The sequence below is a fragment of the Canis lupus genome, chromosome 30, assembly GCF_003254725.2.
Source record: "Canis lupus dingo isolate Sandy chromosome 30, ASM325472v2, whole genome shotgun sequence".
NCBI classification, from domain to species: domain Eukaryota; kingdom Metazoa; phylum Chordata; class Mammalia; order Carnivora; family Canidae; genus Canis; species Canis lupus.
Genome location: NC_064272.1, coordinates 13,002,253 through 13,027,383, shown reverse-complemented (window position 1 = coordinate 13,027,383; position 25,131 = coordinate 13,002,253). Strand labels below are relative to the sequence as shown.

Sequence of the window (25,131 nt, the reverse complement as noted above, 5' to 3'; positions counted from 1 at the left end):
TGTCCCACTTTTGGATCTTAATTATAGATGACTAAGTCTGTTTTCTCCTTGACCCTCTCCTCTTTGCCATTGACTGGCACATACACATCTGATGCAGATGCAGATGCCAAGCATCCAGAAATGAAGATATATCTTGAGCATGACAGAGTTTTCCTAGTGGTTATGGGCTTATTTTTAACTATTTTGTGAAAGAATAGTAAGCTTCTGTAATTCTTAAGCCCTTGTCCCTTGGGTCTTTTGATTGCATTATTTTATAACATTTCCCAACTAATGCATGGTAAGGTGCTCCTCAGAAACATGGCTTACTCTCTTTCCCTATGTTTTCTTTCCCATGAGTCCCTGATTATACAGATCCTTAGTTCATACCATAGTTTTCAATGTCTTTGGTCATGACATTTGTGAGCTAAATTACAGGGTTTTTTTTTTTTTCTTGATACAAAGAGATATGTATTTCTTCCTTTTTACTGGGTTCTTCTAAGCTGATGATGCCTTCTTTTCATTTTAGAATCAGATAGTCATATTATTTTTAGTCTTCTTATTTTTAATCCTTACCGAAAATAAATGAAAACTTTTGGATATTTATGAGCTCCCTTTTACAAATACAAGTACAGAATGATGGATGATGCCTGACACTCCTCTATTAACAATTTCAACATGTTTTTGTTTTTCCTTTGTAATGCCTCCCTTCGCCAGCCTCTCCATAGTGAATGCATTTGCTCTTCTGGAACATTTTTCACTAAAAAGCATAATAAACATAACTCCAAAGAGCTGCTCAAAGGAAAAAATCCACTATATAAATTCCCATCCCTTGCAGAACCTGGAGAGTAAGATGGTATAATTCAGAGAATCAAGAATTTCAAATTATATAGATGTAGGTTCAAATAGTTTGCTATCTATGAATATTGGTTAAGTTTACCTCTTCAGACCTAAGTTTCTCATCTATGAAAGAGGATAGCAATAATTGCTTGATGCAGGTTAAATGAGATAATACAGGTAATGTGTAGTTTGTAGAGTGAATAGCACATTGCTGACACATGGTAGCCACTAACTCACTGTTAATTCTTCTTGTCGTTAATGTTTAGATTCTTTTCTAAATTTATCTTCACAAGTAATTGACGGTCAGTGTATTTGGAAGCAGTGTCAGAAGCCAAGATGTTTGCCTGGTTTAGAGAGAGTGAATGTTTTGTCAAGCCATTGGGGCCTACTCCAAATTCACAAAAACAACACAAAATGCTTACTGAACTGTAGAACACTAATTATGCACCCTATTTATAATAATCTTACAAAGTCTCATTACCTACAGCAGTCACAATGCATTCATCTCCTTTCTGTTTAGGCTGGGAAAATTACAGGAAGGCCTTGTCATTCTTTTTGGAGTTTTCTGTATTTGGTGACATTTCCCCAGCTTGCTGCAAAACAGCAGCTGCAATTAATTACTTTCTGAATCGACTAGAGGACAGCTTGTAAGTTTTCTGCTGCCCTCTGTCAATTCTGGCACAATGAATTCTCTTTTAAACTTGCATTTTACAACTTGCATTTCAAACGTTTTAAAGATTGCAGGGCCTGAATATAAAATGGAAAATGAAGGAGTATTTTGTATTTAGTATTTTCCAAGAAAATATAGCACTATAATGATAATCAATCAACTCTGGATCCTAATGTTTGCAATGAACAAATATTTTTACTTTTTAAAAAATCTAAAACTTTGTAGAAATCTCGTAATTGTTAAGCTTACATCACCTTATGCCTCTAACCAAAGATTGCAACCTCTTTGGGCTTGCCTATACTGACATTATCATTTTCCAAAGTTTTGATCATCTGAAAATGAAATGCAATAAGCAAAGAAAATCCCAGCCTGAAAGTTCTTGTCAATCTTGCTTAGTCAGTAATTGCAAATACTCACACTGTGTTCAGAGTCTATGTTAAATGAAATGTCTTGCATTTATTTTGTCTTCAAGTTTTCAAGTTGTATACAGACACATACCACAGAACTTTTTATGTTACTGGAGCACATCTCCATAATTGATATTAAAACATGGTGAGGGGTCATAATCACAATCAGATAAATGATTCCCAGTTGATCATTTATAAAGGATTTTAGAAAGTATTTTTGAATATAGGTTTTACATAAGAAGTCTAATAGTCTTCAAAGTCACTTTAAACAGAACGATCATGTTACATATATAAGAAGACAATATTTGAGATGAGGTCACTGTCTGTCCTCTATGTCCTTGCTCACCACCTGCCTAGTATCTGCTCTACATAAATAGCGAAGCATTCTCAGCTTCACAGATGATAGAAGCCAGACCAATCGATACTGACCTCTTTCAGAAGTTTCTAGACATAGATATTTTGAAAATGTGAGGTTCAAAGAATATTGCCAGCTGAATCCACATTGAGAATTAAAAGGATTTCTTAAATAAAAAGGTGTTCCAAATGTGCGAACTTGGTTTCCTACAAATGAGTCAAAAGTCAAAAGTAATCATAACTGCCTTTGTCCATTCAGTCAGTTTATTCTTTTATTTTGTTAGTAGGAAAACAAGAAGTTAGAGGATGACTTTGTGTCTCAGGCTGACTGAACTGTCAATATGATAGTTGATCATGGAGTCAAACATAAGTGAGAGACAAACCTTCCATATGCCAATTTTCAAATGAAATGATCCAAAACCTGTTCCCAGAATCCCAAATCTTTTCATCTACTTCATGAATGTTATAAGGGGCCAGAGTGTGAAGAGAGGCTTTTGCAAAAGGGATTGGTGAACACAGTTCTTTACACAGAGCTGTTGCTTTGCTGAGATCTCACCATCCTTCTTCCAAGGGATGAGAAGCAAGGCAACACCTTCTAATTTCAAGTTTAGAAAGGGAGCTTCAAGAGTATCAAAATATAATTTTCAAAAAGTTAACTCTCACACAAAATAACAGTGAGTCTGGGTCAATAATTTATTTAATTCATTAATGAGCAACTAGCCTGGTGACAAAACTATGTGTGTATATATATATATATATATATATATATATATATATATATATAAAATCAATATACTGAATATATAATGCTATATAACATGTAACGGCATATGTAACATAACCTATAACATACATATAAATATATAAAATATATATTGTACATATATATTCAGGGGAAAAAAATAAATGCCAGATAAGTTTTCAAAGTTAGATAGAAAATTATATAACATCTTATGGGACAAAAAATCATAACCATAGAAATCAGTCCTTTTCTCTACTAAAAAGATTGTTTGCATCTCTACTGATCAAAAAAAATTTAGTTTTAATTTAGTTAATATCTGACTTTCCAGAGTCTGAGACTTAATTATTGGTAAATAGTAAATCAAAAATGTTATCTTTTTTTAGAGTGACGGCCTCTGGACAGGTTAGTCAGATGATACTCTGATACTAATTTGAAAAGACATGGTAATCTTTTTTGCCTTATTTGTAAAGTTTAGATAACATTCTTGATAAAGAAATCACTCAGAATGTTTTGAAATATATTACCTACAGTCAAAAAGCAGACAGTAGGGACGCCTGGGGTGGCTCAGTGGTTGAGTGTCTGCCTTTGGCTCAACGTGATCCCTGGCCCCTGGGATTGAACCCACAGGGAGCCTGCTTTTCTCCCTCTGCCTATGTCTCACCTCTCTCTCTGTGTCTCACATGAATAAATAAATAAAATCTTAAAAAAAAAAAGAAAAGAAAAAGAAAAACAGACAGTAGTAGTGACTCCTGCCTGAAGAAGATAAAGTGAAGTACATTGGGATCTAATCAGGTCCCTAGAAATCTAGAAGGCAATAGTAGGGCAGCCTAGTAGCATACCTGATGATAGACTCTTTACCTACTGCCCTGAGACGGTAGCAAAACTCCTTATGTTGTAGGAGTGTTCTTCCCTGAGCAGATCTGGGCCTTTGGTTCAGAGAGTAAGCACAGAATCTTCTTGGTCCTGACGAGTATGGTCTTCTGGATACAGGGACCTCAGGAGAAAGCCTAGGAGTATGCTGCTGGATGCCTGGGGGCTGAACTAGAAGTCGCAAGAGACCATCCGAGAGATAGATACCTCTAGTTAATCAGTTAATCATGACAACTATAGGAAAGAATGGCAACAAGCAGGTAACTTTTGAAGGGCCAACTAAAGCACCCCCAAAAGAAAGATCTAGCTTTCATCATTAGCGAGGCCCACTCAGGATCACTAACTTAAGCCATCTGCCACTCCCATATTGTTCACAAGTAAAGCACCTAAGAACTGGCCTAGAGACACCCCTACCTACCTCAGCCTTTGCCTGGGCAGGAAAATGGAGAATGTAAGCATGAAGAAAACAGAGAATAGAGGTACCTCAAACCCTCCCCAAGCGGGCTTTCTGTCTGAAGTAAGCTAAATCAGAGATTTGTGTGTGCATGTATGGTCTTTATTTCCAAACACATGCTCCAGATATACTACAGTGATTCTTTTTTTTTAAATTTAAACTTAACCATATCATCCTTTTCCCCAGTTTTTTTTGAGATATATTTAATCTTATAACTATTCTAATTACTCATATAATACTATATAATATACTAACATATTGTATTAGTTTAAGATATACAACATAATGACTCAAAATATTTATATATTTCAAAATAATTATCAAATTTAGTTAACCATCCATCACTTCACATAGTTACGAATTCTGTTTCCTTGTGGTAAGAACTTTAAGATCTACTCCCTTAGCAACTTATGAATATACAATATATATTTGATATGCTAACTATAGTGACCATACCGTGCATTTCATCACCAGAATTAATTTATCTGTAACTGGAAGTCTGTACCTTTTGTCCACCTTCACCCATGTCCCTACCCTCCATCCCAACCTAAAGTCGAAAAAGTTGGAGATCTGCCACTAAGTTTAGAATTGTAATGCTTATATGGGACTGGATATTAATTTTGGATATTGACTGGATATTGAATTTCTGAATAATGACTTTTTATGACTAAAACTGACTATTTTTCTTTCCTTTTTTTTTTTTTAACCTGAATGGGAACAGAGAAGTCATGAACCTGCCCCAGTTTTCACTGAGGGGCCGGGAAAGGAATATATCTCTCTAAATAAAACTTTAAAGGAAGAATGGGAAATAGAAATACAAAACTCATTGTGGTTACCGTCTACATGCCATGCTTTTTCACTAGTAGCAGAAATTGTTTCCCTTATATGAGGAAATCCGAGAATGGAACTTATACACATTCCAGGACCATACCTACTCACCTCACCATGATCCCATATTACTATTTTGGGGTTTAGGAACTGAAAGTAAAACTTCACCACCAAATTGATAGAGAATAACCACAACTAAAGAAATCAAAATGATAGTAAATGATACTTTGTTCCCCATTCCACTTTTAGATGTCTGTGCTAAACTTTTTAGGTATGTGATATAAAGAGAAATGTATACCATTACAATAAGTAAATATTTTTGGTTTTCTAATATGACATTAAATTGATAGCCTGGAAGATATGTGATATTCCTCATAAGTAAATTTTTACTTTCCAAGGTAAAAATACAATGTATCCATTTACACAAAGCATTGTTTTGTTTTGTTTTGTTTTGGGCTTATTTTGGCTAGGGATGCTGCATAGTATTGTAGCAAACTGAAGCTTTCAAAATTAAATAGGTTTTGGGTTGAATGCCACCTCTACCACCTTTTAACTTTCTGATTTGAGCAAAGTACTTATTTCAGAGCCTCAGTTTTTCCATCAATAAAATAGGGATAATATCCACTTCATTACATTTTAAATGGAATTTTCCCCCTTCTGTACTGTAAGTAAGGATTAGACAGTATACTAATAATAGCCTGACAAGGAAAAAGTATTTAACTTTTTGAAAAAAAATACTCATAACCTTCAAGGCTTATTATGATGTATATGACTTGGTGAATAGTTTTTCCTTCTGAGTTTGACATGTAGACTGAATTTGAACTTCAAAGTCAAATGTCTTCCCATTAGGTCCACTCTGCTGAGCTCTGCTCCAGGGACCACTAGAGGGTCATTGGTTTTCCTGAGAACTCTGAGATGCTTGGCTGCAGCTAGTGACCCTTAGGTCCTGATGCCAGGCACTTTGATTTACCTCCTGCTTCAGGTCTTACAAAGGGTACAACTGGTTTTGAAAATCTCTAAGCAATTTAGATCCTGGAATAGAAATTTCAAAAGTCAGCTGGTTTGAATTTCCAAGCTCTGGAGACACAACAATTTGAGAGCTATGTATAAACCTAGATGCTAGCTTGCTGTGAAATTTTGAGAAAAAAATAAAGATCCTTTAGAAAAGGACTATGAAACAAATGAGTGCTGAAGACTCTGATGTTCTTCTCAGAACTCAGCGGGAAAGAGGTAGTGGATGAATGAAGCTCCAGAACAAAGGGGATATTCTTGGGTCTCCATGACCCCACCTTGGGAACAAGGAGCAAGCACTACCTCTGATGTTGTCAGAAAAGAAGAATTTCTGGGCAGCCTGGGTGGCTCAGTGATTTAGCACTGCCTTCAGCCCAGGGCGTGATCCTGGAGACCCAGGATTGAGTCCCACATCAGGCTCCCTGCATGGAGCCTGCTTCTCCCTCTGCCTGTGTCTCTGTGTGTGTGTGTGTGTCTCTCATGAATAAATAAATTTTTAAAAAGAAGAAATGAAGGATTCCAAGGATAAATCTGGAGACAGGGTCCAGTAAAAGGCATTAATGAGGTATGAAGATCAGTTGTTCAGTTGGCAAAAGGCAAAAGAACCCTTGGTGCAGTGCAAGGTAAACCATTTTGACACACTGTCTGAGGACTCAAAATTCAACGATACAACCAATTTTCTACAAAACCTAAGAAGAAAATTCAGATATTTCCAGTGTACATATGAACATTTTGGTCAAAACACCCGGAAAATGGGCTACATTCACAACTATATAGTAGTTAGTAGAACCAATAGTCTAGAATTCCATATAGGAATGAGTCCAATAGTTCAGCGTTGTCCATCCACCTGAGGATAAACTAAAGCATTTTGCCATCAGCTCCAGACCCCATTGAATGGAAGTTGTTCCTAAAGACCTTAACTCCCTACATTCCAGGTTGCAAACACCTGCTTGATGAGTGAGTTCCATAAGGACTACAGCATAGGAGGAAAAGTTTACTCTTATAAGATGAAAGACTCTTCAAGGCAAGAAATTTGTCACTGTGAGATGAGTGGCTGAAATTGGAGGTAAGACTGTGAAGATGTCATTTTGGGATTAGAAAGTATACAGTAAAAAAAAGTATATATATGTAATATATATACTATATATAGTATATATATACTATATATACTTCTATATACTTCTATATATATACTTATATATATACTTATATACACTTATACTATATATACTATACTATATATATAATTATAGTATATACATATACTTATATATATATACTTATATATATGTCATTTTGGGATTAGAAAGTATACAGTAAAAAATGTATATATATATAATATATATATGTGTGTGTATGTGTGTATATATAAATATATATATATATATATATATATATATATATATATAGTATAGCCACAGCTAATGGTTTAATTGGATAGTAGACATTGGATGAGCATTCCATAAGCTATGAGAGAGAACAGGATGAACAAGGGTAAATACCATTTATTTATGAGTAGAGAATGCGTTAAGTAGTGTCTGGGAATACTGAATGAGGCTCCTGACAAAATTAGCTCCCCTCAGTGCCCGTTACAGTGTCTAGAATTCTAGTATTATTGCATTCCCTCCAATCTTGCATTACATTCCAGGAAACTTCATTTTAAAAACAAATTGCACTGCAGTTAGTTGTACAATTCTTCTTCATGTAGGGAAGTTAGTTACCATAGTTTCTCTGCCACTATTCCTGGAGATAAGGAAGTTATGAACAGGTTACACTACTTCCTGACAAGAGATAATTCTTCCCAGAAAACCGGACTTCTTCCATTTCTTCCCGTGAAATTCATACATGTTTATTTTTACCAAGCACCACAAATTTTAAATTGTTTTGCTTTTGGAAAGATCCAATATATGGTTTTTCCAAAGACATTTTCCTCTATTATTTGAAATATGTTTTCAGTTCATTTGTTCTCAACTCAAACTGTTGCTTAATAAAAGCCATTTGATGCTCAAGCCAACTTTGAAGATCATTGCATCTTTCCCCAAAAATCTTTTAAAAGGAAATTATGCTCTGCCAGCAAGAAATAGAACTAAACTAATGGTAAGTTTTGCTCTGTCATACCAAGGGGCTAAAGTTCGAAGGGGCTAATTAAAAAAAAAAAAAAGAAAAAAAAAAAAAAAAACAACTACCTGCCCTTGATTAGTGGGCCCAGGAAACTGATAAACTTTTTTTTAAAAAAAGATTTTATTTATTTATTCATGAGAGACACACACACAGAGAGGAAGAGACATAGACAGAGGGAGAAGCAGGCTTCCTGCAGGGAGCCCGATGTAGGACTTGATCCCAGGACCCCGGGATCACACCCTGAGCCAAAGGCAGATGCTCAACTGCTGAGCCACCCAGGCATCCCCCTTTTTTTTTGAAACTGGCAAACTTTTATTTATTTTTATTTTTTTAAATATTTTTTATTTGTTTATTTATGAGAGACACACACAGAGAGAGAGGTAGAGACAAGGTAGAGGGAGAAGCAGGCTCCATGCAGGGAGCCCAATGCGGGACTAGATCCTGGGACTCCAGGATCACGCCCTGGGCCGAAGGCAGGCACCAAACCATTGAGCCACCCAGGGATCCCCAACTGGCAAACTTTTAAACTCAAAACAGATGTGAAATATTCTTGACTAGTGAAAGAAGATGTGATTCCAGCGAAGCCAAAACCTCGGTTTTAGATAAACATATTAGAGACTGAATTCAGTTTATAAGTTCAGTTTAAAAAAAATAATAAAAAAAAAAAACAGGTGAAAGACTTTAGTTCCAGCCAACTGACTTGCTTCTTGTGCCCTGAGGAAGAACAGATGGATGGAATGGTCTGAAGGTGCTTCTCTAGCTAAGGAGAAAATAGACCTTGAAATAGATCACTTAGTCAGACCTCTCATTATTTTAACGACTACTCAGTGTAGAATGGCACAATACGGGTAATAAAGTATTATGTTCCCAAAGGCAGCTTCTTGAAAGGCTAGCTTGGCAGCTGTTCATTTCACCTGGAAACTTCAATTCAACACTACAACAAATGGAGTCTGGCAAGGAACTGTGAGAGGTCCCTAATTTATTAACATCAAGAGGCAAGTTTTAAAGGGACAGTTTTCCTTTCTGTGCATAATAGTTTAGCAAAGGTCAGAATCATTTACAATCCCCAAAATGTGCAAGTAAATAACTTTGATTACACAGTAATGTACAGCAAGGAATGTTCTTCCTCACACTGATTTGGTGAGCCTAAGAAAATCTGAAGAGTAGGACATGGTAAAACCGTGCACATTTTTCCTTTCAGTACCATTCTGCCTGAGGATCTGTTTCTCTCTTTCTCCACTTGTCCCCAAACATTTTTCTAGATATCTTAGTAAGGATGGGCCACTGATGCTGAAAATAGAGGTGTCCTCTGAGATTAGGTTGCCCGGAGCCCCGGGTGGACTTGTTTTCACATGTTTATTAATAGTTATTATTAATATTGAAGCTATCTCAGTAATAATTTTTGTCAATATATAAGCCTAAGGAAAGGCTTGTTATTTAAGGTTTAGATTTATAGCTTCAAATTCCATGTTTTCTAAAAAACACACAGAGAATTAAAAATAAAAACCCACACAAAAAAATAAACCTTTAATTAAAGTGAAAGTCTAATGAATATGAAAAAGTATCTTAATCGTGAATAGATTTATTGGATTGAGCTTTATAGGTCTTACAAAGCACAAACTTCTGGAGATTGGATATCACTGAGATTATCATTGGCACCTTAAGAGAAGCAGCTCAGTCATGATTTATAGACTGAGAACAAGCACAGTTTTCTGGAGTTCAAGCACATTGATAGTATTTTTATGAGGTTAAGCCAAAGTACAGCATAGGCTTGTATTATATAAAGAATCATATTCCTAGATCTTCAAGGATTCTGTAGGGGCTCCAGATCAGCTAAAAGGGAATCCACTGACTCCTTCATTTCTGCTAATCTCCAATCCAGTCTTTTTTTCCAGTTTCTTATCATGCATTATTTCAGTAATGTTGTTGGCCATACCATAAACTCCTTTGCTCTTCTGTCTTTTAATCACACCTCGTAAGCAAAACCTCATCTCTCATGCAGCCCACTTTCTTCTTCTTTCTCTGTTATCACCCAAGTGGCCAACTACCCCACAAAACTCCTACTGATATTATTATAAATCTGACTTCATCAGCCTCAAAGGAGCCATCAAAAGTGCTTACCAATTCTAGTATTGCAAGAAGATACTTGTATTATATGACAACGAATTAGATTATTTAGGTGAATTTTTTTTTTAGTTCTAGAAAGACCCAAATTACTGAAATAGGCCTAGGAAGAATAGAAAATCAGAATACATATAAGTAAAAATTTGAATTAGTAATTTAGAAAACGTCTCACAAAAGTGAGAAGCCCAGAAGCCCTTAATGAATGAACTCTAGCAAACACTTAAAGAATTAATGTAAATCCTTCAAAAGCTCTTGAAAAATATAGAAAATAAGGGATTACTTCTGATATCATTATATGAGAACATAATTATCATATCAACCAAATGAAGGCAATAAAAAAGGGGAGGAAACTACAGAACAATATCCTTAGATTCAAAAAGCTTCAATAAAAAACTAGCACTGATTCTAGAAATGTATAAAATAATTACACAGAGTCAATTATATATCATGATGTGAAAGAATGAATTTGGACCTCCTCACCCCACAGGAAATATGTGTATGTGTGTTAGTATGTGTAGATAATATATATCCACAAGTTAAAAAAACTCTCAAAACCCAATAATAAGATTTCACAAAAATATATTGCAATAATACAATAAACTGGACAAAAATTTAAAAGATGCTTCAGAAAAGGAGATTTACAGATTGCAAATAAGTACATGAAAAGATATTCACCATAATTAGTCCTTAGGAGAATATAAATTAAGACCACAATTTGATACCAACACATATTATTAGACAGTCTAAAATTTAAAAGATCTATCATATTAAATACTGAAGAGGATGTCTTATACAACTGTTTCTCTTAGACATCGATGGGAATACAAAATGGTGCAAACACTTTAGAAACAGTTCATCAGGCTTTTAAAAAGCTAAATATACATCTAATACATGACCTAATCATTCCACTCCTAGGTATTTATCCAAGAGAAATGAAGCTATATGTCCACAAATGACTGGAACTCAAGTTTTCATAGCAGTTTTATTTGTAATAGCCAAATATTAAAAGAACCCAAATGGCAAATGGATAAGTAAATTGTGGTGTATTCCTAAAATGGAAAAGTGTCTTTCAATATAAAAGAATAAGCTGTTGTTACATGCAAACACATGGATGTATTTCTAAATAATTATTTTGAATGAAGAAGCCAGAGGAAAAAAGTGCCTGTTATATGGTCCCATTTATATGAATTCTAGGAAATTCAAACTCTCTGTAGTGAAAGAAAGCTGTTCTATTGATAAACATGTTAAGTTCTGAAAATTGGTCCTCAAATTCAACTTTTTTATTAGACCTAACTACTATATAGGTAAACACTAACATCATCTGTTGATGATAGTCACACTTGACTGGCTTTTAACTTGGATGTTGTTTCCCCTTTTTAAATGAAATTTCATAAGCATAAGCAATGTTGTATATGTAACAGTGGTGCTTCTCCAACATGTAATATGGTAGAGAGTGTATTAAATGTCAAGAAGACATAGAAGCAAGAAAGGTAGGGTATGTGGACACCATCAGATCTCTCTTTTTAGGAATCACAAGGCTAGAACATAACATTAATAAGTGAACAACAAAATCTTGTGGAGAGATTAGAAATGCATCTTTTTGGGAACTGAAAGTCTCAGTTTTGCACTTTTAAGAATTAGCGCCTTTAATCAACAATGGCAAATAGAGACATTAGGTAAATTGTCAAGCTGAATCTCCAATCATTTTAGGACTGCCCAAGAAATTGCTAATATTGCCAATTTAATCTTTTAAGATTTGTTAAGTTTTTGCAAATTTCTCCTCTGCAGTTAATTTAGATAAGACAAGTATATACACACACAATCGATTCTCATTATTTGTGGATTCCAAATTGTAAATTTGCCTACTTGCTAGAATGTATTTATAACCATAAAGCCAATACTTGTGAGATTTTATATATGCTTGCTTCGGCAGCACATATACTAATTTTGAAATGATATGGAGATTAGCATGCTCCTGCACAGGATGACACACAAATTCATGAAGCGTTCCATAAAGAGAAAATATTTGCAGGGTTTTCATGATCATTCATTTTTCTTCCCTCAACACAGAGAGGGAAGAAAAATTTGAATCACCTGATGCACATTTCCAGCTGAAGTCAAACGGGGCCACACTCTGCCTTTTTGTTTCAGTTCTCATATTGTCAACAAGTGTCTTTTTCATGGTCCATTAGCTATCACATTTTTTTGAATTTTTGTACTTTTTGTTGATTTTGCTGTTTAACATGATCCCCAAGGGTAGTGCTGAAGTGCCATCAAGTGATACTAAATACAAGAAAGCTGTGACGTGTCTTAAAGAGAAATACGTGTGTTGGACAACCTTCATTCAAAGGTGAGTTATAGTGTTGTTGGTCTTGAGTTTAATGTTAATTATTTGGCAATATATATTAAATAAGGTATCTTTAAACAGAAATACAGGGGCAGCCCGGGTGGCTCAGCGGTTTAGCGCTGCCTTCCGCCCAGGGTGTGATCCTGGAGACCCAGGATCGAGTCCCACATCAGGCTCCCTGCATGGAGCCTGCTTCTCCCTCTGCCTATGTCTCTGCCTCTTTCTCTCTCTATGTGTCTCATGAATAAATAAATAAAAACTTTAAAAATAAAGAGAAATACACATAAAACAGGGCTTTGTATTGATCTGTTGACAAGATTGTTGTGACAAGAGGTTTGCAGAAACCTAACTCTGTATTTCCCCCGGGAGCAATGATTCAGTTTGCTAACCCAGTGCTTGCAACAACTCGATAGAATGGAACTAAAGAGAATGAGAATCATCTGTTTGTATTTGTGCATATACATATAGTTTACTTTAAACATACATATATACATATAAGCATATATATGTATATGCACACACACAGATATACAGACTAATCAATTGACTAATACTTACCATGAAGACTAACCTTAGTCTTCCAGTCCCTGAATCAGTTTGCATGCTATATGCTATAAATTTCATTTATACATTTTTGAGACAATAGAACCTCTCTGAAATTAGAATTTCCCCCCAAAAATCTGGCCCTCACGACCACTGTTCATGATCAGTTCTGACTATAGGAGCAGTTAGCAGTTACTAGAGGAATCTATTTGCTTCAGCTTCAGCATTCTGGCCAAGGAATATTTTTCAGGGCCTGAGCAAAGGGAATTAGAAAAAGAAGAGGAATGACAACTAAGAAAATAATTAATTAATTAATTAATTAAAACCTCTGAGTACTATTAAATCCCTCTGACCCCAAATCAGGATATTTTTAGATCCTTCTCATTATTTTTAGTATTTGTTACTGCCCTTATGGGCCTCAGCTTTCCATCTGCCAGATGAATTTAATTGAATTCCTTGGGCTAAAAAGCAAAAATCAAGAAAGATTTCAAAGAGAGAGAGAGATAGATATATGCTCTTGAGTCATATGAAAAGGAGACCAAGAAAGAACAAAAACTAAAATTCAGTCAAGAAATCTGTAGCACAGACTTTGGCCAAAACAAAAAAAGTCAGGCAATTTTAAAAGCTGTAGGTATGAGGTTTCACTTCCATTCAGAGGAGGATGGTAACCAGATTTAGATTTTCATTCAAACTGATCTTTACTTTTTCAGTGCCATCTTCCAGAAACAGCTACCTCTTTGTGAATAGATGTGTAAGTAACGACACAAAATGATAAATCCTAGAAGCATGGAGTTCAATATGGAAATCACATGCATATTTTTCAGGGTGGTCTCTAATTCTTTCTTTAAGTAATCAAAATTGAGTCCTCTTCTAGGGCTATACTAAGGATATTAGGTGAGTTTTTAAGTGTAAACAATGACTGACAAAACAATGTTTTAAATTTATCCCCTGCCTCCTTAGAGAATGAGAAAAAAACATCTATTTTCTTTAAGTCTATATCTGGGGATATTATTTTAATGTCAACTGCCAAGAGCATTGCCAAAATTGCAATCCTGCAGTTCGACCATTCTTCACTACATTAAATGACAAGAACAAAAGTGCACTCTGTGCGTACATACTACTGGTCCCATGACAAGCTCTTCATGATAACAGGGGTGTCCCTGCCTTTCCAGACATAAGAGGAGCCATGACAAATGATGTGCACCAAGAGACTGACAGCTCATTTTCTCCTGCACTTGCCTGCTGCATTATACTAAGTAAGGAGAGGTGTAACATGCTGAAAAACACACAATCCCTCCTCTCTCCATAACATGTTCTCTGACATTCCTCTTATTCCTTATTTTGTAGCAACCAACCTTATACAATATTTGAGGCTCTTTTAAAGTTAATGATCTTAGGCTCTGGAAATATGAAAGGTTATTATACAGAAAATGATAGCCAGCTGTTTCTCATCTTACCTGAAGAGAGATCTTGAGCTGCTGCCATTCATTCCAGAAAAATTGAGCAAATGCTCTTTAATCATAAAGATGATGATGATTGTGATGATGATGATCAAACAGCATCAGGTGCAGAGAACCTGGATTGCAGTCTGCAGAACCTCACTCTGATAAAAGGAATGTCCTGACATTGGAAATTAGGAATTTAGTTGCTGATTCAAATTTACTCTGCATTTAACAAGAATTTGCTTACCTTCCATTGTGAGACCAGTGCTGTGATTGAACCCAAGGAACGTATAAAATTAGAGGTCAATAACCTGTCTCTGTCAAGGTGATTTACAGCTTAGTTTAAAACAAGGACTTTCTTATGTGAAATTATTAAGCAGTGTTTAAAGATAACATGTAATTACTGTGCTAACTATTTTTTAGTTCAGGAAGTTTGACTACTCAAGGGAGTCTTCATGAAGGAAGTAAGGTTTCAGCAAGACCGTGAGGAATAGATCAGATTAGGAAGTAACTGAAAGATATGTACTGTTCTATAAATATTTATACTGTATACCTAACAATGTTCTGGCCTACCTGGAATCATAGAATGATATAGTTAAAAGGCATGTTTGAAATTATAAAGTACGCTTTTATTACACAAATAAGGAAGTGTTATCTAATCCTTATGCTCTGTGGGTGGGCAATTATAGCAAATTAGTGGTGGAGCCAGGAACAGAAAATTTCTACTTTAGTTCAATACTCATATATGAAAGACATTTCATTTCTCCTGCCCTAATTGTCCAGTAAGGTAACCAGGACCTACATTAGAAATGGCCTGAAAATAACTAGAAAGTATCATAGAAAATCATAATCATAAAATAAGGAGAAAAAAAATCCCTACATCACCTTGAAGACAAAACAAGTATCATTTCCATTGTTAAGAAATTAATCTCCATATGAAACAGATTCTTTTTAAAGATATTTTCTTGTAAAAAACAATACTATGATTTGTTAAACATTTCCTTACTGGATTAATCTTTTAAAATCTTTTTTTTTTAAATTTATTGTCTTTAGTAAAATGTCTACAACTAATTATTATAGTGTTGTCGAGTTTATATATTAGCCAGAGTTGTTAAATTCCAGGTTATTTTATTCTAACTTTTCAGACATCAATAAATCTTAGTTTATACTTTAGAATAGATTTTGTTTTTCTTCCCAGTAATGACAGCAAGGAAGTCAGATATGCATAAGGCATATTGAGAGGCAGCATACACAGGAGAGAAAGTGCAGTCACTGAGTCAGACAGATTTGGCATCAACTCTACTCTTCGAACCTGAGTCCCTCTTCCTCCATATGAGAAGAATATAATACCTAACTCACAAGATAATTGTAAAGATTAAAGTAGATAATGCATGCAAAATGATTAACAATGTCTGGCACATAGTATATCCTCAATAAATTATAGGTAAATGTTAGTTACTAAGTAGCTTGAAAGTGGAGATGAGTTATATTTATGTTTGGCTACTAAATTGGTATCAAGGTTGCTGACCAGATAATTAAAGTCACATTTATGACAAAAGATTATCAATTGTGCATGAAGTTGTAAATGCATCTAATTGAGCATGCGATTGTCAGGAAAAGAAAGATGAGTAGGAGACTACCAGACTGTTCTAGCTTGAACATCTGTTAATCACATATAAAGAAATTAAGGAGACTTTAGCAGCTTTTTTTTTTTTTGGAAACTAATTGATTCTCACCGATAAAAACCTTAGAAAACATAAATATATAAAATAAACAACAAAATCACCTTTAATAATGCCATTTGAAGTCAATAAGTTTGATGGATTTTTAGACTTGCATAGATAAATAAAATTTTATTATATATATAATTTTGTGCTTATACAACTAATAAAAGTTACAGTGTAAAGTAAGCAGGGTCTGACCACATGAACTTTTTATATTCTACTTTTTCACATATTATGTAATATTCAAAAGTGTTATTTATTATTTATTACATAATATTCCACTGAATGATTATTATATTGCCATTTTCAGACATCATTTTTAATGATTATCTGTAAATAGTGCTAAAATGAACATCCTTGGAAAGAAATCTTTGCCTCTGTGATAATTTCCTTAGGATAAATGCTTAGAAATGACTTTACTATATTAAAGAAAACTATTTATGGCTTTATATGCTATACAGGTAAACTTCCCTCTATAAAGTTTAGGCCAGTCTATACTATCATTACTGTGTAAGGAAGTGTTCAACACCGAATTCACTGTCCTTATCACTGGTCATCATCATTCATCATAGCTGTAATGACTAATTATCAGCACTAATGTGGCAGGTCCTGTTCTACTTTACTGATGCTAAATTGTTTAATCTTTTCAATATTTCTATAAGTCGTATTATAATTTTCCCCATTTCACAGATTAAAAACTGTGGCATAAACAGATTAAGTTAAACGCCTGAAGCTACTCAAGTAAAAAAAGTAGGGACTCCAATTTAGGCAATGTGTTTTTAAAGATCATGCTTTTAACTATACTGCAGTATTATTTTCTCACAGAGGTCATCCATATTATTTTTTTAATATTTTTGCATTTGAAAGAAAAAAATCCACTGTTTTGTTTCTATAATTTTATTTGTAAAGTTAATATTCTCAATATGTTTATTTGTTTTTTACATTTAATTTTTTTAGTGTCAATTTTCTATTCATGTTTATCACGTTATAGAATACTTTTCCCTGGAGGCAGATTTTTAAATAGGATTCTAATTGACTCTCTCTTTGGAGTAATAATAAATATGAATTTTCAAGATGGTGACACGATTTATTCATTTTCATGAATTTGGAGAAATTTTGCTAATTGCATTCTCTAGTGAGCTTTGGACTCCCTGCCTGCCAATATATATTGCATTTTACAGGTCCTTTTAGATGTTCTCTTTGGTTTGTAATTGATGGATTTCCTGAAAGCAAAAAGTCACAGGAGATTTAGTGAGTGTGAAATGGTAAATATTGAAAGCATTTTAAATATTGATGTGAAAATAGATCTCCTAGCTGGATATCTTTTTGTTCTGCTGTTTCTGGAATGAATACATTAGTTTAAAAATTTTAAACATAACAGATGTGAAAGTGCTAGTGTTTGGATTGGTAATAGACTGTTCCCTGCCAGATTTGCTGGTAGCATTTCTATATTCTGGAAATATGAGAGACATTTACAGCCATAGTGATATTTCCAAGCACTTTAATAAATCTAGTATACTCACATGATTATTTGCAATCGCAGAAATACTCCTGGCCTAGAGGAAATTGCTGTACTTAATGGGGTTTGAGGATTAATTGTTGTATTTAAGGGCTACAAAAAAAGAGTATGGGCATGAGGTAGGATGCAATAAAAGAGAAAGGAAGTCATGAGCCAAGTGTCTTTTGCAATAAAAAAAATGGAAAATGAGAAATTAGAATAATTTGATAAGGCCAAAAGGAGTGACATTACTCCTTGGAAAACTGAAATACCTTCCCCCAACCAGAAGTATGGGAGTCAACAAAGTGCTGAAGTTTGGTTTGGGGCTGGGTATGCAAGAAAGTTCTGCCAGTAATGAAAAGAAATCTCTCCCCATTTTGTCTTCATTCAAAATCCATATTTAAAATATCATCATAATAATGTATTTGTCAGAGTCCTGACAAGAGATAGATGGTCTAATGAAATGAGGTCATTGAAGAGTATTAAATAAAGGGTTATTTTTTTTTCCACAAGGGAATGAGTATAGGTTAAGGGAATGAACAGGGGTTGGTGATGCACCCAAGGTCTGTTACACTTCTAACATAATGGAGCTATTACCACTTCTAACATGAAGAGATTGAGTTGTAGGGGAGGGAGGGTATTATGGGAATTGGAGAGAGCCACTGCTATTGGCAAGGAAGCAGTCTTTGGTGAACTGATTTATCTCAAAAACACTAATTTGAATAGATATAGGCATCCCTGTGATTATTGCAGCATTATTTACGAAAACCAAATTAGGGAAGTGGCCCAAGTGTCCATCAATAGATGAATGTATAGAGAAGATGTGGTGTATATATGGAATGGAATATTAACAGCCATAAAAGGGAATGAAATCCTGCTATTTGCAGCAACATGACTAGAGCTGGAGAGTATAATGCTAAGTGAAATAAAACAGTCAAAGAAAGACAAATGCCATATAATTTCACTCACATGTGGAATTTAAGAAATAAAACAAATGAACAAAAAAAAATGAGAGAGACAAACCAAGAAACAGACTTCTAACTAAAGAGAACAAACCAGTGGTTGCCAGAGCAGAGATGGGTGGGGGATAGGTAAAATGGGTGAAAGAGATTAAGAGTACACTTATGATTGTTGAATCTGTACACTGTACACATGAAACTAATATAAAACTGCATGTTAACAACACTGGAATAAAAAACTTAAAAAATTAACAAAAATCTCCATTCTGACAGACACAGAATAACTCAGCTGGGTTGCTATAGATGCAATAAAATATGTAAACAGTTGTGAAGGGTAAGCCAAAATGATACCAAAAAAAAGAGCATAGTTTATAGAATTTGCTGATTTCTGTAGTATAAATTCTCACACATGCCCAATTTCAAGCTACCACCATGATGTCACTGAACTGAAACTGAGAAGCAATGTAGACAGTTGGCTCTTGTCCATACAAACTGGTTCCAGCATGTCAGAGGCCTCTGTGAAATAGACAATAGACACAGATGAGCCCACTTGGAAGGTACACCAATTCTTTCCATCAGCGGCTTACGATGGGTGGTTCCTTGGAGAAGGAAGCATTCATATCTAGTGTTCACTTCACCCAGTGATAGCCACTTATCCCTCTGAATTACAAAACAGCAAAAATTATGACTTGAGATCTTGAATCCAGAGCAGCAATTTTTAGTTAGGGCTTTGCTGGGGCAATCTACAGTTTATTGCTACTTGCCTCTTTGGAATGAATCAACAAAAGCAATTCTCTAAGTAGGCCTGGCATCTTGTATGCTGCACACACACACACACACACACACACACACAGCAGAAAGAAACACATAAAACCAACATCCATGGGTTCTTTGCCAATCCGCAGAGTCTGACCTGTTGGAAGTATATCAGTGGCTCCACTGCCCTCTGATTGAGAGTAGGATTTGAACAATGAGAGAATGAGCAGGTTCTCAAAGGGTAAACTATGACATCAGATTATTCCCCTGACTCCGTCTCAGAGGCTCCCTCAGGCTGATTGCATCCCTCCTCCAGAGGTCACAGGTTCTGTTAAGTGCCCCTCTCTACACAGCTGCTCTGCTCCAAGTTCTCTCTCTGTCTCTTTTTAAATTTAAATTAAACAAAAGCAGTGCACCCTTTTCTCCCAACTTCCACCCTCTGCTTCTGGCAACTGCCACTCTGTGGCAACCACAGTCTGTAGCTATGAGTATGCGTGTGTATGTGTATACACACATATACACAGACACACACACACCCATACTCATAGGGGGTGCATATAGTGTTTTACATATATAGCATTTTATATATTTATATGTGTATTTAGTTATAAATTACATAATTCAGTTATAAATATTTATATGTTTGTTATATGTATAGAAAGAGGGATTCCATAGATAAGAGAGATCACAGTATTTGTCTGTCTCTGTCTGATGCCATCAAGGTCCATCCATGTTGCTACAAATAGCAAGATTTTATACTTTTTATGGCTGAATAATATCCCATTGTGTATAAATGCCTCAATTTCTTTATTAATTTATCCACTGATAGATATCTTGGCTACTGTAAATACCGCCACAGTGAACACAGGGGTGCATATATCTTTTCAAATTAGTGTTTTTATTTTCCTGGATAAATACCCAAAAGGTAAGTTACTGGATCATATTGTAGTTGTATTTTTAATTTTTTGAGGAACTGTTTTCCACAGCGGCCGTACCAATTTACAATCCTGCCAATAGTACACAAGGGTTCCCTTTCCTTCACATCCTTGCCAAAACTTGGTATTCAGTCTTTTTGATATATCCATTCTAACAGGAATAAGATGATATATCATTGTGGTTCCAATTTGCATTTCCCTGGTGATTAATGATGTAGAACATATTTTTATGTACCTGTTGGTCATCTGTATATCTTCCTTTGAAAAATCTACTCAGATCTTCTGCCAATTGGATTATTTGCTTTGTTTGCTATAAAATTGTAAGAGTTCTTTCTACATTTTGAATATTAGCTCCTTATCAGATAATTTGCAAATACTTTTTCCCACTCAACATGTTGCCTTTTTATTTTGTTAAGTTTCCTTTGCTATACAAAAAGTTTAGTTTGTTTATTTTTGGTTTTGTTGCTTTAGCTTTTGGCGTTATAGTTAAAATAATCATTGCCAAGATCTATGTAAAAGAACTTACTACCTATGTTCTTCTTCCAGTATTTTATGGTTGTAGGTTTTGTTCAAGTTTTTAATCTATTTGGAGTTAATTTTTGTGTATTAATTTGTGTAAGATAGTGGTCCAGTTTCATTATTTTGCATGTGGCTGTCCAGTTTTCCCAATACATTTGTTGAACAGATTTTCCTTTCCCTGTTGTATATTCTTGGCTTCTTTGTCATAAATTAACTTACCATATATATACATGGGTTTATTTCTGAGTTCTCTATTTGTTTCTATTGATCTATGTGTCACAATAGTATTTTAATTACTATAGCTTTGTAGTATAGTTAAATTGGGGAGGATGATACATCTAGCTTTGTTCTTCTTTCTCAAGAATGTTTTGGCTATTTGGGTCTTTTATGGTTCCAAGCTAATATTAGGATTGTTTGTTTTATCTCTGTGAAAAATGCCACGGGAGTTTTGATAGGGACTGCATTGAATCTGTAGATTGCTGCGGGTAGTATGGACACTTTAATAATATTAATTCTTTTAATCCATGAGCAAAGAATATCTTTCCATTTATTTTTGTCTTTTTCAATTTCTTTCATTAATGTCTTATACCTCCTTAGTTAAATTTATTCCAAGGTATTCTATTTTTTTATGGTGCAATCATAAGTGTGACTGTTGTCTTAATTTCTCTTTGATAGTCCATAATTAGATTAGTATATAGAAATGCAATGGATTTTTGTGTATTGATTTTATATCCTGCAACTTTACTGAATTCATTTATTAGGTCTAACAGTTTTTTGATGGAGTCCTCAGGGTTTTCTATATATAGTATCATGTCATCTGAAAATAAGGATGGTTTTACTTCTTCCTTTTCAATTTTGATGCCCTTTATTTTCTTGTCTGATTACTTCCAGTGCTATGTTAAATAAAAGTGGCAAGAGTGGGCATCTCTGTCTTATTTCTGATCTTACAGGAAAATTTTCAACTTTTTACCATTAGGTTAGTGTCACCATAGTGACATACATGGCCTTTACTTCATGGATGTACATTCCATCTATACCCACTTTATTAGAGTTTTTTTAAAAATCAGAAATGGATATTACATTTTGTCAAATGCTTTTTCTATATCTATTAATTGATCATATGATTCTTATCTTTCATTTTGTTAAGGTGGTTTATTACACTGTCTGATTTATAAATGTTGAGCTATACTTTCATCCCTGGAATAAATCTCATTTGATCATGGTGTATGATCCTTTTAATGTATTATTGAATTCAGTTTGCTAACATTTTGTTGAGGATTTTTACAACTGTGTTCCTCAGGGATATTGGCCTGTCATTTTCTTTCTTTGTGGTGTCCTTGTCTGATTCTGTTATCAGGGTAATGCTACCTTCATAAAATGAGTTTGAAACAGTTCCGGCTTCTTCTGTTTTGTTTGTTTGTTTCTTTCTTTTTGAACAGTTTGAGAGATTTAGTATTAATCTTTTTTGGAATGTTTGGTAGAATTCACCAGTGAAGTCTGATCCTGAGCTTTTGTTTTTTGGGAAGTTTTTGATTACTAATTAAATCTCTAAAAAGAATAAATTTTAAAAAATCTTCTTACTAGTAATAATCTGTTCAAATCTTCTCTTTTGAGGATACCTATGTGGCTCAGCGGTTTAGCACCTGTCTTGGGCTGGGGGCGTGATCCTGGAGTCCTGGGATCGAGTCCCAAGTCCGGGGATTGAGTCCTGCATTGGGCTCCCTGCATGAAGCCTGCTTCTCCCTCTGCCTGTGTCTCTGCCTGTCTTTCTCTGTGTCTCATGAATAAATAAATAAAATCTTAAAACAAACAAACAAAAAAACAAATCTTCTCTTTCATCAGGATTCAGTCTTGGTAGATTTTATATTTAGAATGAATTTATGTATTTCTTCTATGTTATTCACTTTCTTAGCATATAATTATGCATAGTAGTCTCTTATGATCGTGTTTCTGTGGTATCAGTTGTAATATCTCCTCTTTCATTTCCAATTTTATTTATTTGAGTCCTCTCTCTTTTTTTTTTCTTAGTGAGTCTAGCTAAAGATTTGTCAATTTTGTTTACCTTACAAAGAACCAACTTCTTGGTTTTGTTGATCTTTTCTAATGACTTTAAAACCTCCGTTTCATTTATTTCTGATCTAATCTTTGTTATTTCCTTTTTGCTACTAACTTTGAGCTTTGTTTTTCTAGTTTCTTTAGGTGTAAAGTTAGGTTGCTTATTTGAGACTTCTTTTTTGTTGAAGTAGGTGTTTATCACTATGAACTTCACTCTCAGTACTGCTTGTGCTGCCTCCCATAAATTTTGGTTTATCCCATTTCTCTATTCATTTGCCCCAAGGTATCATTTATATCTATTTGATTTCTTCTTTGACCCATTGATTGCTTAGTAACACATTGTTTAATATCCACATATTTGTGGATTTTCCAGTTGTCTTCGTTTAATTAATTTCTAGTTTCATAACATTGTTGTCAGAAAATATGTTTGATATGATTTCACTACTCTTAAATTTATTAAGGCTTGTTTTGTGGCCTAACATATAATCTATCTTGGATAGTGTTCCATATGCACTTAAGAAAAGTGTATATTGTGTAACTTCTGGATGGAATGTTTTATAGATAATTTGTTAAGTCCATCTGATTTAATGTGTTATTTAAGATCAATGATCAATGTTTCCTTATTGATTTTCAATCTGGGTGATTTATCTATTAATGTAGGTAGGGTATTAAAGTCCCCTAATATTATTATATTGCTATGTATTTCTCCCTTTAGGTATGTTAATATCTGCTTAGTATATTTAGGTGCTCCTATGTTTGGTGCATAAATATTTATAAATGTTGTATCTTCACATTGAACTCATTCCTTTATCATTATGTAACACCTTTCTTTGTCTCTCATTTCAATCTTTGTTATAGTTTGTTTTGTCTGACATAATACTAGCTACTCCAGCTTTGTTTTGGTTTGGATTTGCACAAAATATCTTTTTTCATCTCTTTACTTTCAGTCTCTGTATGTCCTTACATCTAAAGTGAGTCTCTTGTCCACATCACATACATGGGGCTTGGGGCTTGTTTGTTTTTTATTTGTTTGTTGTTTGTTTTTAATCTGTTCAGCCACTCTGTCTTTTGATTGGAGAATTTAGTCAATTTACACCTAAAATTATTGTTGGTAGATACTTAGTGCTATTTCGTTCATTGGTTTCTGGTTGTTTTTATAGTTCTTCTCTGTCCCTTTCTTCTCTTACTCTCTTCTTTTCTGGTTTGATAAATTTCTTTAGTGCTATACTTATATTCCTTTATCTTTATCTTTTGTGTATTTACTACAGGTTTTTGCCTTGCGATTAGTATGAGGCTTACATATATGTATAGCAGTCTATTTTAAGTTGACAAAAACTTAAATTTGATCCCATTGTAAAGCTCAATATTATTACTACTCCCTCGCCATATTTTGTTTTTGATGTCACATTTTATATCTTTTCATCTTGTCTATCCTTTAACTAATTGTTGTAATCATAGTTATTTTTACTACTTTTGACTTTTAACCTTTATACTAGCTTTATAATCTGCTACCTTTATTATATATTTACATTTCCAGTGAGTTTTATTCTTTCAGTGTGTTCTTGTCACTAATTAGTACCCATTCTTTTCAGCTTAAAGACATTCCTTTAACATTTATTATAAGGTCAATTGAAAAAAAAAAAGGTCAATTGAGCGGTGATGGACCTCTTTAGCTTTTGCTTGTGTAGCATATTCTGATAATAAATCCCTTCACTGTCTTCTTCAGGCTAAAATTAGTGAGTACTCTCCACTATTATTTATTTGCACTTTTGTTTTATTTTGTTTTTATTCACCATGCTCTACGTTCTGATTAAAAAAAAAAAATAACGAGGTATTTTTCCCTTCCAGGATCCTGGCTGCTACTTGTAGTGTGGTAAAGACATAACTTATTATGTCTGTAGTAAATAATAGTATATACAGTAGGTACAATAACACAAGAAAGACAATCTTTCTTAT

The 25,131-nt window shown here is 34.2% G+C and overlaps 2 long non-coding RNA genes and 1 other non-coding gene across 3 annotated transcripts in view; 2 read left to right on the top strand and 1 right to left on the bottom strand.

Moving 5' to 3' along the window:
- The window catches only part of LOC112675982 (uncharacterized), a 55,552-nt gene that overhangs the window by 2,786 nt on the left and 27,635 nt on the right, over positions 1 to 25,131 (bottom strand). Inside the window, exon 3 of the long non-coding RNA XR_003146222.3 lies at positions 14,745 to 14,890. This is a non-coding gene — a long non-coding RNA (uncharacterized LOC112675982). The remainder of the gene's footprint in view (positions 1 to 14,744; positions 14,891 to 25,131) is intronic.
- Positions 1 to 25,131, top strand: part of LOC112675981 (uncharacterized) — a 68,915-nt gene that overhangs the window by 38,296 nt on the left and 5,488 nt on the right. The window contains exons 2-3 of the long non-coding RNA XR_007407391.1: positions 7,088 to 7,218; positions 12,653 to 12,747. This is a non-coding gene — a long non-coding RNA (uncharacterized LOC112675981). The remainder of the gene's footprint in view (positions 1 to 7,087; positions 7,219 to 12,652; positions 12,748 to 25,131) is intronic.
- LOC112676242 (U6 spliceosomal RNA) lies at positions 12,315 to 12,416 on the top strand. The gene has a single exon (XR_003146407.1). It is a non-coding gene; the product is annotated as a U6 spliceosomal RNA (small nuclear RNA).